Source organism: Miniopterus natalensis, chromosome 2, assembly GCF_054644295.1.
Source record: "Miniopterus natalensis isolate mMinNat1 chromosome 2, mMinNat1.hap1, whole genome shotgun sequence".
Lineage (NCBI taxonomy): Eukaryota > Metazoa > Chordata > Mammalia > Chiroptera > Miniopteridae > Miniopterus > Miniopterus natalensis.
The window spans coordinates 58780153-58795443 of record NC_142082.1 but is presented as its reverse complement, the minus strand read 5'-3'; the positions used below and the strand labels follow the sequence as shown (position 1 = coordinate 58795443).

The 15291-nt window shown below is 35.4% G+C and overlaps 1 protein-coding gene across 3 annotated transcripts in view; it reads right to left on the bottom strand.

Annotated features, from left to right (window-relative positions):
* The window catches only part of PCDH9 (protocadherin 9), an 839859-nt gene that overhangs the window by 818947 nt on the left and 5621 nt on the right, over nucleotides 1–15291 (bottom strand). The gene's annotated exons all lie outside the window — the stretch shown is intronic.

Sequence of the window (15291 nt, the reverse complement as noted above, 5' to 3'; positions counted from 1 at the left end):
ATTCTAAATGACCTTATATCCATGGAATGAATATTTAGAAAATGTATCATGTGCACATAGCCATATGGCTAAGGAAGGCATCTTTGTTGCTGTACATTTAGGATATGAACATAAGATGAGGCTGATTAATATGAAAAAAAAAAAGTGTCTTATGGCCAACATGTGCTTTTATATATATATAAATCTTTATATATATATATAAATCTTTATTGATTTCAGAGAGAGGAAGGGAGAGGGAGAGAGAGACAGAAACATCAATGATGAGAGAGTCATTGATCGGCTGCCTCCTGCACGCCCCTGACCGAGGATTGAGCCGCAACCCGGGCATGTGCCCTGACCAGGAATCGAACCTCAATCTTCTGGATCCTAGATCAGTGATCAACTGCTGAGACATGTCTGTTTGGGCAACATGTGCCATTTTTGAAACTACACCGCCTCCATCTACATCAGCTTGCCAAACTTGTAAAGTAATTCTTAAACCCATCCACTTAACAGTGTAAAATAATCTTTTTGTAATTCCTCCATCAAAAAGACCAATAGAATTGGGTTTTCATAGATTTTTACAAGACGAAAGAACACAATGCTATCAGCAGTACTAAATGCAAACAGATTTTGAAATCACTATGATATTGGAGAAGTAAGCATTTCTAGGCTACTGTCCAGCTCAGAACCACCCTGCAGGGCCCTGATTCTGCAGTATTCTGGAGAAAACCTGGTGGGCTCTGCTGTGGCAAAACATAGTTGTAATTTATGCTCCAATAAGCAAATGGCACTTGTCTGACATTCAGGTGGTATATTTGGGGGCTACTTCAGCTAATTTGCAATTCGGTCCCTTTAATCACAAACTTGATTTTCCTTCAGCAATAGATTGACAGTTCTGATTATTTACATTATTTCTTCAAATTAACTCGATTTTGTCTTTGAATGAGCAGGCTGCCAATGAAATCAATGAGCATTATTAGATTTAATTAGCTTTTCTAAGACTTATCCTGATAACAAATGAATCATCAATCAAAATTACCACTGTTTGACATTTTAAAAACTATATTTACACATCACCCCCAAACTATGTGGAATTCTCAATATTCACAAAGGTGAAATACTAAATTCATCTTAATGACTTACTACAGGAAAAAAAAATCAGACATAACTAGTATAATGTTACTGATAAAAAGATGGTAGCTACACACTATTTTAAGTTGATGGTTTTTCAATCAAACTATAAACACCAATAATCTGCTTGAGGTTTTATAATTCTTCCGCCCTGTGATTTCTGATTTAGAAGAAAAAAATTAATTTTCTAGTTCAGAAGGGAAAAATTAATCAGGCAGAGACCGCAAAGAAGATAAAGGCAATGCTGTGTTATCAACACTAATGCAAGAGTGTGATAACAGAGATCATAAAAACAATGAAAATATTGCAAATCGTTCATTGTCGAGAGAGCCTGAACTGTATGATTTACTTTGTAATTATTTTTCTTGAGCCAATGTTAACATTAATTGGTACTGTTTGAACATATATCAACTGATGATAGGAAGAAGTAGGTCAACCGATGTGTGGTACCAGGAATCCTGACAAAGACTGATGTTTCTCCAAGTAATTAACAAAAGCTGTAGTTCTACTTCTAATAATAAAAATAAAAAATGACTGAATCCAATAATCCAATTTTCAGATGAGAAAATTTAATTCTCAAGACGCTAAGTGAAATTTTAGCAAAGTATAAGTGGCTTTGAATAGATATTATTGTTGCCAAAAATTAGAAAGCAATGTGTATAAAAGTTTTGCAAATGGGAAAATCCAAATATTTTATTAACTCCTACTGGTTTACTTTCTTTTGGTAAAGCAATGCATAGTCATTTATAGAAGTCATATTGAGCAAGGAATTGAAACTATATAAAAACACCAAGTTAACTGTCACTCTGAGTAACTGTAAGACTACCACATTTCTAATTTTATGTAGAAATTGGTTCATAAGTGTACCACTCATGTGACTTTTATACCAACCTTTATTTAAGTGTATCTTTTTCACTAAGCATAATGTATCCTGTTGCTTGGTTCTAAATTTGCTTTCCAAACCATCCATATTTTCACATTATTGGACAGTGGGTTACATTTAGTTGATGACTGGTCATATCAACAAATTTATGATTTCCAAAAAATTGTTCATATTTTAATCAATATATTTGACAAGTGCTACATATTTTTGCCAGGTTTTAATTTTGTAGTTCATTTACATGAGAGTAATTACTTGGGAGATAGTTGCCTAAGTAGCCACAGAAAAGTTGGAAAGATATTTTTGGCACCAGCTTGATGGTTATAATGAAAGCCTAACTGCAATTAAAATAGTACATTTTCTGGCAGTAAAAAATTATCTTAAAAATAATTTGGCACAAATTTGTGCAGGTGAGGCATTAAATGCATATATTTTTTAAAAATACAAATATTTTTTCTTCACTATGTTGAAATTTTGAAATGACCTGCTCATATAAACACTCACCCATATGTAAATTATTAGTGTTTTTGAAATGATTAATTTAAAAATAACATAGTCTGACTTGCCTGAAAAGCCCAATTGTAACATTTTCTATTGTGATTAAAAGAAACCAAAATTTCAGGATACAAAAAGTTTTCAATTTAAGAAACAATTATATATAAAAAAGGTCTCTGCTTTCAATGTTTATGTCATTATACTGATTCCTTGAACAAGTGTGATAAATATTCATAAGAACATGGACTTGCCCAAATCAGCACCAACTGTAGGTAAAAGCCGATTGAATCAAACATTTATTCTAGCCAGAGTTTAACATCTATGTCCCAAGACTATGTTAAGATTATGTCTTTTCAAAGGGTGAAGGCTGAACATTCTTTTGCAAAATACCAAGACTCAAAATACCCTTTTGAAAGGATCCCTATATAAGTGGAACTCCATTTTTAGAGAACGTTATCTTTTAATTTGGGTTGCTACTCAACATTATCAATGCGTGCCATGTTTTAAAATGATTTTTAATATAGCAAATATGCTAATCTCACATAGTTACAAAAATGAAGTTTTACTTGCAACTATATTTTATTAACACCTTTGCCTGCAGAAGAAGTATGATTTTAAGGATGAAAAAGTATATTTCCTTCTAAATTAACCAAAGGATAAATTTAAACTTGACATTCTTATAATTAGAGTAATAGATCTTAGAATTTTATTACCCTAGTGAAAAATCAAGTCTCCAGTACTAGTTAAAAAAAGGAGAGACCTTAAAAAATATATTTCAGGAAAATGATGACATCGATTTAAAATGAAGAGAGAACTCGTGTGTGTGTGTGTGTGTGTGTGTGTGTGTGTGTAGCATCTACTATATGTCATGCTATAATCCTTACAACAACTCCACGTGATCTGATCTCCAAGGTTTGCCCACACTATGTTCCAGCCCTGCTCAGTATCCCAGTGCTGTAAGATGGATATCATAACTAAGCATAAAACAAGCAGCAGTCTAAAGGAAATCATGCCTCTTTGCCAAGTTTTATCTGTTTAGGTTTTTCCAAGCATGAAGAGTTTCCTTGTCATTCATGTTTTATTTTAAAGTCCTTACCGAGCCACTGTGTGAAATTAGAACTAAACACAAAGGCCAATCCAAAAACAACTGGATTGTACTGAGAGTGTAGCGAGGGTCAATAAGAAATTAGAAATTTAATTTCTACCATCTCAGTCACAATGAGACCAACTGAAATTTGACTACATCTACTTCTTATTTAGTTGATAAAGTTACTAACAAATCCCCATTATATTTTGCTCCTAATCCAAATCATTAACTTTATCTTGATGATTTCAGCTATTGCAACATAAAATAATGATTTTGGCCCCAGGACATAAATAAAAAAGTACTTTTCAGGTATTATCATAGTGTGTTATATTTTTATTGTGGGGGTCTCACTTACGTTATGTCACTCACATACTCAAACATTATAAATCTGCATATTCAAACATTAAAAACATATAAATGAACACATGTTATTTTAAATACTCAAAAAGTAAAAAAAAAAAAAAAAAGGTAATTATGCTTCTGGCATACATTTGATGAATCCCAGAAATATGATCCAATTACTCCAAGGCATTTTAACTGGTTTGATTACACCATGGATGCCATTCCTTCAACAGAGAAGCTTTCTAGTCTATGGAATAATTGAAAGCAACAACCAGCAGGTTTCAAATGGCTCCAGCTGCGTTAACTACGACTGTGAAACAGATTCCCTCTCTCATGTGTTGTTTTGTAATAGGAGTGATGTATAAGGTGAAAATCCCCAGACAGGTGGAGTCCCTATGGGCAATCAACGAGGAAGTAAATTAATAACAAATTCTAAAAGAAGTGGAATAATTTTAAAACACAACATGCAAATGAATATGGTGAAATGCTCAAAATAAAAGATGAGGCAATTATACAAATGTGAAACAATAGGAACTAAGATAATATATATATATAACATCCCATCTGCTACATACTGATGCTGTTACAAAGATCACCTTTTTAGAAATTCTAAATAACCAATAAACAGTGTTTAAAACCAAAAGCAGGTTAACAGATATCTTGCTTATTAAAAAAGATAAAATAAAACTCAGATTCCAGAAAACCACCAAACACCAAACTAAGAGAGCATGTGTTAAGTGAAATAGGGCACCCCTGTCAGTGGGAAGCTGGCATCTTTGGATAAAAGGGGTAGAAGAACAGGCTGTGTTTTTTTCCTGAGGGTTTGCCTACCACGAGTCAGACATTCTCAGGTACCCATGTACTTGTACATTTGATCTCAAAACAACCTTATGGATTCTGCATGATTACATCCACTTTATAGGCTGGAAAAGCGAGGACAGTGCACTTTTGATGTACCTACTGTCACACGGTTTTTAAGTAGCAGTCCATTAAGTCATTTTTTTTTACTTCAAATATCAAACTACTTTTTTATAGTCTCATTTTTTTTTTTCCATCTAGAAAAGGAATTAAATAGGCCAAATAATCTCAAAGGTCTACTTGAGTCTTGAGAAACTATTATTATGAGCTCTATTAGATGCCAAATTTATCTTTCTAAAATTAATATAGGAGCTAGACACTGCTTTAGTTGCTATTCAATTATTATTTTGCTTCTTTTTATAGAATTCATATGTGATTCTAGGGTGTTGTCTGGCTGGCTCGAAAGTCTATTAAGGAAACTTTAATGCGATGACTTTTTTCCGCCTCCAAACCCCTTGTTTCTGTTCAGCAGATATAAAAGTAAATATACTGACCATTATGTTTAAAAGTAATCACTCAATAATCTAAGTATCATAACTTGAAATAAAAATTTTGGATGAGGAGGATTTGAAGAAAAGAAATCTGATCTTGTTTATTTTGTTCCTATTTCCCTTCCCATTATATCCTAATACAAAGAGAGATGCTAGGATGAGCTGGCATAGTGATGTGCAGAAAATGAGGGAGAAAACTGAAACCACGGACATCTTGGATTAAGTGAAAATAGAGTGTATTTATGTACATTAGAATTAGCAGTTTTCTAATTCTCTGCTATCCTCTCTCTGATTCTCTGCTACTCTCTCTCTCTGATCGATACGTAGAAATCATTAGTCAAGATACTGATAAGTGATATAAAAATGTTAATTATATTTTACTGTGTAAAAAGATCAAAATGGCAAAATGCAGAGTCCAAGGATGCTATACTTGCTCACCTATAGGACTGGGTTATGTTAGGTGGGTCTTCACTGGACCTCCAGAAATATGAATGGAGGGGTGCAAGGAGATCCTCATTTCTTAGACCGGAGAGTATGGGGACTCCCCAGCCACACACACACACACACACACACACACACACACACACAAAGACACACACACAGATTCTTAAACCTAATTAGAACTTAGGGCATCACCTGCTACAGAGGAAAATAGGGACAACAACTGAAATTAGACATTCAGAACTCTCTCCAAATATACATTATACATGTTGGCCTCTGTAACAGCAATACATCCAGAACAGTTTTTGTGTTTCACACGCAGACCACACTTTCTTGTAATCTTAAGCTCTGGAGTTAGTTTACTGGGGGGTAATGCGTGAAGAACAATTTTGGTGCCTGAGTGGCTTTGTAATATGGATTTTTAATGAATGGGCTGCAGTCCTTTCCAACACAAATAATGTGCCTAATAAAGAAAATTTTTCAAACTTGTACCTGGCCTAAGAAGAGTGTTTTACAAGTAAAAGTAGGCCATGTATAAAATACCAGTTCCAGACTGAAAATAAAAGCCACTGGCTTTGGTCATGTGACTTGGTTGCCTCCTGCAAGCCCCCAGCCTGAGGTGTGGATCAAACCTGAAATCCAGGTACGTGTCCTTGACCGGATTTCGAACCCATCACCCCTCAGTGCACAGGCCAATGCTCCAACCACTGAGCCACACAGGCCAGGGCACCAGTATTTGATTTGACTGAGCTGCCATTCGAGGCTGAAAGATGATGAGGGGCCAGGGCCATGTTTTGAAGAATCCTGAATATAAGCTGGGAGCTGGAGAGGATAGCCTTGCAGGAATAGTTTAACCCTTGAGGAGTATTGCTCCTAGTATCATCCAGAAATCAATAACCCTTAGCTGAAGCAGAATTTAATTGTCTAAAACAGAGACTGCAGGTGTCAAAATGATTTTGCTTAATTATTACAGATTTTTAAAAATCAATCAATGAATTTAACATACGTGTTTTGCAGTCACTGCTTGGCAAAAGATTTTGCTGTCAAGACCAAAAATGAAAATGAATTCATGTCAAACTCAAATATCCTAAAGATTGTTTCTGTTTTTACTACAGTTCAATGTAATTTTGATACTCATTTCAATTTTGCAGCCAAAAAAAAAACACGAATTTATTTTCATAAAAGTTCTACCATCTTGTTTATGTTGAAAGTTTGAATGGATTGGGAATACACTGAAACATTATTACAATTAAGCTAAACTTAACATTATTTCTTAACTTTGAAAATGGTACCAGTAAGTAAAATCAAATTTGAAAAGTACAAAGAAAAATATATAGAGATTTGCTATAAACACATTGTGAGCATTTTATTTGAAACTTTATGGATATTCTTGAGCAAAATATCTTTTTTGAGAAAATAAATGCAGAAATAATTTTGTGTCACTTAAAAATCTATCAAGAGCGCTGGCCAGGTGGCTCAGTTTATTAGAGCGCTGTTTCCATACTCCAAGGTTGCAGGTTTAATCCCTAGTCAGGGCATGTACAAGAATCAACCAGTGAATGAATAAATAAGTGGAACAACAAATTGGTATGTCTCTCTCTCTCCCTCTTTTTCTAAAATCAATTTTAAAAAAATGTTAACCTGTCAATAAAAGAAATGTTAACCTATCAATAAACTAAGAAAGCAGCTGTGTATTAAGAAACATAAATGAATATAGTCCACCTAGTGAATGACAAGAAATGGAGCTGAGAAAAGTTGCCAGTCCAGGTGTGTTCGCAGCTGACAAACTGAGAAAAGGCTATTGTGATGCTAGGTTTCCAGTGTGAAAATTGGTTCAATGACATGAATATATGACATAGGAGGGCATCAACTCACAACTCAGAAGTCACCCCAGCTTGCCTCCATTTGTCACTTGCACCTTCTACAAAAAGTTTCCTGCAGAATCCTGTGTAGCTGTGTATTTGAAAGTCCTCAGCATGCAGCTACTATCACACAGAGGCACAGATTGGTTGCATCCTCCGAATCCAAAAAAGCACCAGTAATTTTTTTTTCCCTCAAGAAAAGATCTACTGTGGAACTACTGTCAGCAGAAGGCAGTTTCTCCCTATAAAAGGTACAGCTTCATTTTACATATCCTCCTGTGTTTCTGTTCTTCTCACTGAGGTTTGTTTAATGAGGGGAAAAAACAAAACAAAACCTTATTCACTGAATTGCGGCTGCTATTGTCTTGCACAAAATCTGTTTTGTTTTCAAAATCAATCATCTACGATGATTTTCAGCAAGTCCACTATATTCACTGTGGACTGCACAGGGATTATATACTTTTTCTAGTGAGCAAAAATACATGAATTGTAAAATCATTGAAAAATATGCATGGCTATTTCTACCCATTTATATCTAACAGCGCCCAAAACATTAAGCATTGAAGAAATGTGAGGCCTTTTACTACACTGTCATAAAGGTAAATGCATTGAAGCCCCTGCAAGTCTGGAATGAAATGCTGTGCTACAAATACGCGTTATTTACGGAAGGAGTAAAGACAAATTCTAAAAATACAGTTTGAGAAATGATTCAAAGCAATTCCTGTGAGGATCAAAGCACCCGTGCAGTAGCCAGCCCTCTACATTATGGTAATGCTATAGCTCTACAGATGCTGAAGGCTTCACCCTGCTTTCCCTTTAGAGGGGCGTCTGCACGTGCGATTGAGAGCTTCTTCTCAGGAGAGGTGAAGACCAGATTATGGGCATCAGGCTGTCACAGGTAAGCAGGAAAGGGCCTGCACTGTCTGCCCTGAATGCCTTAGAATCATCACAGAGCAAATCTGTCCCTTCTAAGTCATGCGTTTAGGTTTTTATTCCTTCAGACGCACCCGGTGTTTCTGTATTTGGAGAAAACAGGCAAGACTAATTCCCTAGGCTATAAACCCCTCTAATGTGGAGGGAAATGTGTTAGCTAGTTGTATTACAAAGCTTTTACTTCATATTTAATAGGCACCTGCAATACCAGCTTTGATACAAAGCTCTCTACTTTGCAAATCTTTAAAACCCCACTTAATTTTCAGCACCGATTTCCTGCAATCTAAGAGCTTATGAAGGGTGCACTGTGTTCATACAGATCTATGCAAAATGTGCCAGAGCTTCGCTGTCTGTGATGGCATTCATTTAGAGGTGAATCCCAAATTTCTATCACAGGCATGCTTCTTTCCAACTAAAATATTCTTAGAATGAAAGCTGAAGATTAGGAGAACAAAAAAAGGAGGCAAAGTAACTAGCACTGGGTGAGATATATGCAAATACCAGCTCAGTGACAATTCTTCATACCACTTACAACGGAAGCTTAAAGACCCAAATACTCTGCAATCCATTAGTTTCTCAATATCCTGGAAGGGATTAGAGTATTTCTTAATCAACTGCTAACAGACTGAAAAAGGCCACAGACTGGATATTAACAAAGCTGTGTAATACGAAGATGCAGAGATGGTCAGATAGAAAGACAGACTGTGGAAGAATGTTAAAATGCAAGACACACAAACATGCTAAAACTGACCACATTTCTGTTCTTTCCTGCAGCCCACATAATTACAAACCTATATAAATTCATGAGTGGTAAGGCTGTAGTTGACTCCTTTCAGTAAAAGATAAACTAATTTCATATATCTTCTCAAGGAATTCCAGAATAATTAATGTAATATGAGTAGGATCAACCAAATATGCCTCAAAGATCTTGGCTATGTTTATATCTCCACCACTCCCAGATGTACAGGTGATCCCAAGTCCATCAGTCTAAACGTGATATGTGCTTATGGCACCGTAATCAATCAAGGTGTTGAAGATTGGGGAAAAATATTTCCGTACGCCATTTAAATAATAAATAAGCATGTAAATACAGGTGCCTATTGAATGACTTTGAGTTCTGAATATCCTAAAGTTATATATTATGGCTCAGAAAATTCCACAGATTCTGCCACTATTCTTGTCTATAGGAGACAAACTGTCTATAGGACATTGGACGAGTGAGAGATTACATATGGGCTGTTCTCCCAGTTTCTTCCTGCCACCACCCCTTACAGTTAAGGGAGGGTAGTTGTTTAACTAATCTAGGAATTTCACATTTTAATGAATCTTGGCTTAGGGAAAAAATAATATAAATCAAAATCAAAATGTCATTCATGATACTATATCTTGTTCTATGTTTCTGATGACTGACAGCCCAGTAGGTTTGTATCAAACAAAGGTAAAAAACATGTGTTCCTTTCCAGATGAAATGTTTGACAGATTTAACAGCTTTCTGATGAAATCTTAAACAGCAAAGTATATCTCCTTATGCACATGAGGGATCATATTTCTACATTTGGATTTGCTTCTGTGATCTGATGTAGATTTGGGGGGGCTCTAATTGTTAAAAGGGCCATAGCACATTAGCACTGTTACTTACTGAATAGCTGACTCCCATATGCCTCCAGATATTGAAAACTTTAGAGTAAGCCTCTTGCTGACTTACATTCGCAGATTCTCACTAACATCTGGCCTGTGATTAGAGTCGTAATTCAACAACCCTGATATACATCTTAAGACCCTGATATGTAACAAATTCTGGAAAGTATAATAAACAGAAAATTAGCTGTCAAGAAATCCAAAACTTAAAAATCCACATTAGATAATTCTTACTTAGTTTCCAACTATGTTAAATATGGAAGATATTAACTGATTTGTTGGTATTATCAAGAGACTAATTTATAGTTTTAATAAAGGATCCCCCTCCAGAAAACACCAGACTAAATTCAGAGAAAGCTTACTCCAAGATTTTAAGAAAAGTGGTAAACAATTCATGACTCAATTTTGCTTTTGTCTTTTTTAACTATATGCAAGCTAAGAGTTCAACTCTGACAAAGTCAAACTGAGAAATTATCAAAAAAGAATGATACAGTTGACAGGGCCCTTAACCCTGCAAACACGCAGGCTGGTACTGCTAGACCAACACAACCACTGTAGCTTTTAGCATTTAGTAGATTTCTGCATTCCTCTCAAACCCTCAAAAATTAGAAGTCAAAAAATCTAAATAATAATCAAATAAAAATAGTTGTGGGCACAGAGCTCACGAGAAAATATGATTTAAAGGTATCATTTTCATACCTCAGTACTATCATGTAAAATAAAGTACTGTGAAAAGAACTCATTAAGATGCCATTTGTAATATTTTGAGTGTAACCTATAGACATTCAATATGAAAATGAAACGTCAAGAGTCAAAACAATCTACAATTGGTTGTGAAGAGATCTGATTTGAGACGTGAGGTTCTGCATTAAATCTGAACTCTCTGTTTTACTCCTTCACATGTTTTAATTTAATTTGTGCTATTATGAGAAGCTGAATATTTAACTAATAACACTATGCATATACCATAAGAATATAACATTATTTCAAGCACAATATTTACAAGGTCATTATAATGATGCCGAAGCCTATTCTGTGACACCATAAGGAAGACTCATCTGAAACTCAGGGAACAGCCATTTACAGTGTTTCTATATATAGATTAATTGCAACAAAATTTGGAAAACAAGATAATAGAATATTTTGACTACAGAAATGTATTTGCTCTAGTTAATAAATGTCCAGGAATCTGTAGATATAGTTATGCTTAATACAGTGGCAGCTTTTTATTTTACCTTCCTGAAGGTTCTTAGCAATAAATGCTAAAATGTACCTTAAATTTTACAGCTTAGGTGTATCAAACTGCAAGAAACATCAGATATTTGTCTCAGAAACCCAAGGGGAAAGGTAGCCGGTTTGAAATAATGGCCCGTCCGAGTTTCAAGTTCCTGAATCGTTATCTAAGGGGTCTGGTATCCTCTCCCTCATAAACAGATTTCATGATCCTAGAGCACTTAGCCAAAAGGAAGGAGTAAAAAGAAAAATCACGACTGGTAACATTGTAAATATAATTTGCATTTTGGGGAGCAATTTTTCTCCAAATGCCACCCATGTTCAACCATCACACTATACTGCAAAACTTAGTAGTTTAAAATATCTGAAAGTTTTTGCTAGCCTCACATTAGTTAACATTTTCCTCCCTCAGTTTCAATTGCATTTTTCTTTCTCATACTCCTAAGTAGCAATTCTATGACTGTCTTGTGCATTTTACATGACATAACAGCATTTCAGTAGTGGTTGTGGTGGGATTACTCAAAAATGAAAAGTAATCATGAATGTAATATAGTATCTCTAAATGACTGGGGATAGAAGCAATTCCCTTTATACTGCAAAAGTACATGTATACATTTGAGTACAGCATGCATACACGTTTTCAATGTATCATTTCTTCACTATGCACACAAATGTATATACTAGCAAATGCTTACCCTAGATTGTGAAAAGTAAAGTAAGGATGTTTAAGCTCTAAAATGAGCATTTCATTTAGAAAATGAAACGTGACTGTTTACCCAGAAACAAACTCTAGTGCAGCTACAGCAGATTGTTTCATGACTGGAAGAAGTTGTCAAACGTAAACAGGTCACTCTTTTTTTCTTTTACATTTTCATCTATACCCCCACAAAAAGCACACTGGGGCCAAGAAAATTAATTCCCTAAAGCTGTCAACTGGGTTGGGAAACAGCAATAAACAGCTTACTGTAAAGCCTCCAGCTACAATAAACGGCTGTCAATAGTGAACTGAGAGTTGGGCTGTGGAAAAACAGGTCCTCTGGAAATGATCATCTGAAAGGGAAAGGAGCTGACATTTTTCCTTCCAATATGCCCAGGCTGTGGTTCTCAAAGTGTGATCCCTGCACTAGCAGCACCAGCATCACCTAGGGGTTTGTCAGTGATGTCACTTTTCAGGCTGGACCCCAGTGGTACCGAATCAGAACCTCTGGGGGAGAGGCCCAACAACCCAATTTCAGAAACCCTCAGGTGATTCTGAGAAAGCCTAAAATTTGAGAACTTAGTATCTTATTTTTAAAATCATATCCATTAAAAGAATACTGTATCTTTTTCTTTTAGAGAAAATACACCAATGTGTGTTATTTGAAGCCCTACTGGAATTAATTATATTGTCATTCTCTTAACCCTATAACAGTGAACTTTGCCTATATATGAATAAATATCAAGACACGACCTTGCTTTGAAAACAGGAAATTTCACTCAATCTGTGAATGCTAAGGGTACTTCCATAATTTCATAAAAATTAATCGGTGGAAAAGTCAAGTCAGTGACAGATTGGCTGTACGTAAGGAAAAGGAAAGCTTAGTAAATAGAGTGGATGAGGAATGTGGTTTACGATTGTTTCACGGGACCTTTGCAGGCTCACACAAGGGAAAATAGCAGGGGGAAAAAGACAAAGTAACAATCAATGCACTACAATCAAACTCATGATGTCTACAGAAGATACAAATTGATACTTCAGTTTGGTGACCCTTACTCAAGAATCTTGCATTTTACCCAGGTGTCAATGAGCTCCATTAAGTGAAAAGGTGTTCCTGTTAACAGCAATCTGTGCCTAATTCAACTAAAAATCTTCAGAGATCATATGTTACTTTGTGAATTTCTTTGAACACTTTTGTGGTAACAAATCTTACTTTTCAAAATTGTGTAGCTTTCAGGAGCACCTTTAGTATAAAAGCCACTAGTTGAAGTAAATGAGTTAAAAAAAGGATTTTTACTTTTTAGTTTAAATAGAACATCTTCAGATCATTATATAGTTCAGTGGGAAAAAAATTAAAGGAGTAGTATATAGTTTATGTTCTCATTCATAGAAAATATGCCGCTTCGTACTAAAATTGTACATGTTGCTCTCACCGTCATCTTCCCCTACTTCCAATATTCCTTTTCTCCAACAACACAATTTTTCTTTCTCAGCTTGAAAACTTTGAAAAGGCATAAGCAAAGCCATTACAATAGCTCTTTACCATAATAGTAAATCATAGCTACACATGAACACCAAAATGCCTACAAGGAGAATGGCACAGTGACACATGGTCTCAAGGAATGCCTAAATTGCACTTTAGTTCCAGTTAGAGGATTACTCAGCGTCCTATTTCAAAGATGACATCATACAAACACATATTGTTATGACTGACTAAGCCTCAACAAAAGATCCTTGCCATATTTTGCTAATGTGCACTTAACGCTTATGTCACTGTACTATAGTTTCAACTTTTGGGGCAACGTCAGAAAAAGTGGATCTGTACATTACCGCTAATAACTACCACGCTCAAATGAAAAGAAAGGCGATGTGGAAAGAAAATCAGTATGTTTCTTTGGAAAACCAGTTCCTGGTTTTATACGAAAGCTTTAAATAGGGTTAGTTTTTTTTCATGACATTATGCAAATCATACGATATCATCAGTATATTGTGAGAGACCTTCACGTTAAAAGCCAATAATAAAAAAGCCATATTCTTTCTTTTCATTTGAAAGAGCGATTCCGTATTTAAATCCAGTCTCATAAATTACTTTTTCTTACCACGGTTAACTATTTACCAACTTTTATAAGCCTTTAGTAAGCTCAGAAACGTTCTAAATTTTAAAACTTCAGCTTCTTTTAAAAAGCCAACAAATTTAACACGAAGATAAGTCATCCAACTTCAACTTGTATCTAATAATTTCACACTATCCTCTAGAACTTCTATGCTGACTCTTTAACTCCTTGCACTCTGCGTACGCAAGCTCTAAGTATACTGTTAAGTTGCTCTAGGTATTTTTTTTTTTAAAAGAAATGGAGATTTTATTTAATGATCTGGGAGTATCAATGTTATTCATTGTCAAAATCATTTTTATAAATAACCACAAAATCTTAAAGCCACTCCAGAGCAATAAACACTAGAAGCTGAGAAGGCAATGGAGTTTCAAGAAGACATTCCACCCCATCCCAGTCCCACACACACACAAAAAGGTGGGGGCCGGGGAAGCCTCTTCAATTTCCAATCACTAGTCAATGACTGTCAACAAATACTACCTGCACATCTCTTTTGCTTTACCGGATTTTCTGAAACCTATATGTTCCTTATTTTTTAACAAAATCAGATGGGCCACCACCACAGATGGACTCAATGCCAACGAAGATCGAACTTGGGATTGCGAAATGCTGGAAAGGTGGTGTGGTGAGAGCTAGTCACAAAAGGGCAAGCAAATGAACTGAAATGCTAGTTGCTCCAGAGCAACTATCATTAAATAAAAGGTATCTTTGGCTGTAGTACCAGCTTGATCTTTCCCTCCCCCCCCCTTTCCTTGCTACTACGGGATTGGCACCTGGCCAGAGCAAGCACATGATACCCTAGTGCCATCTACAGGCTATTATTGACACTCAGATTCTGTGGCAACGGACAAGCACCAGTGAAATAAATTAGACAGCGCTGCATTTAAATCTTTATTAACAAGGAATTATTAGACCTAAGAAAAACTAATTCTGGATTTGGTTGAAATATGAGTTTCTCAGCCTCTTAATCCCTCTTCATATGGCATATTTCACAGTTTAAAATGAGTTATGACAGATCACTTATGCATTACTAAGATGAGAGAATATTTACAGTGGATTCATTCTTTTCTGTATAAATCAGTTAGATCAGGGACACAGCATTCCTTCTTT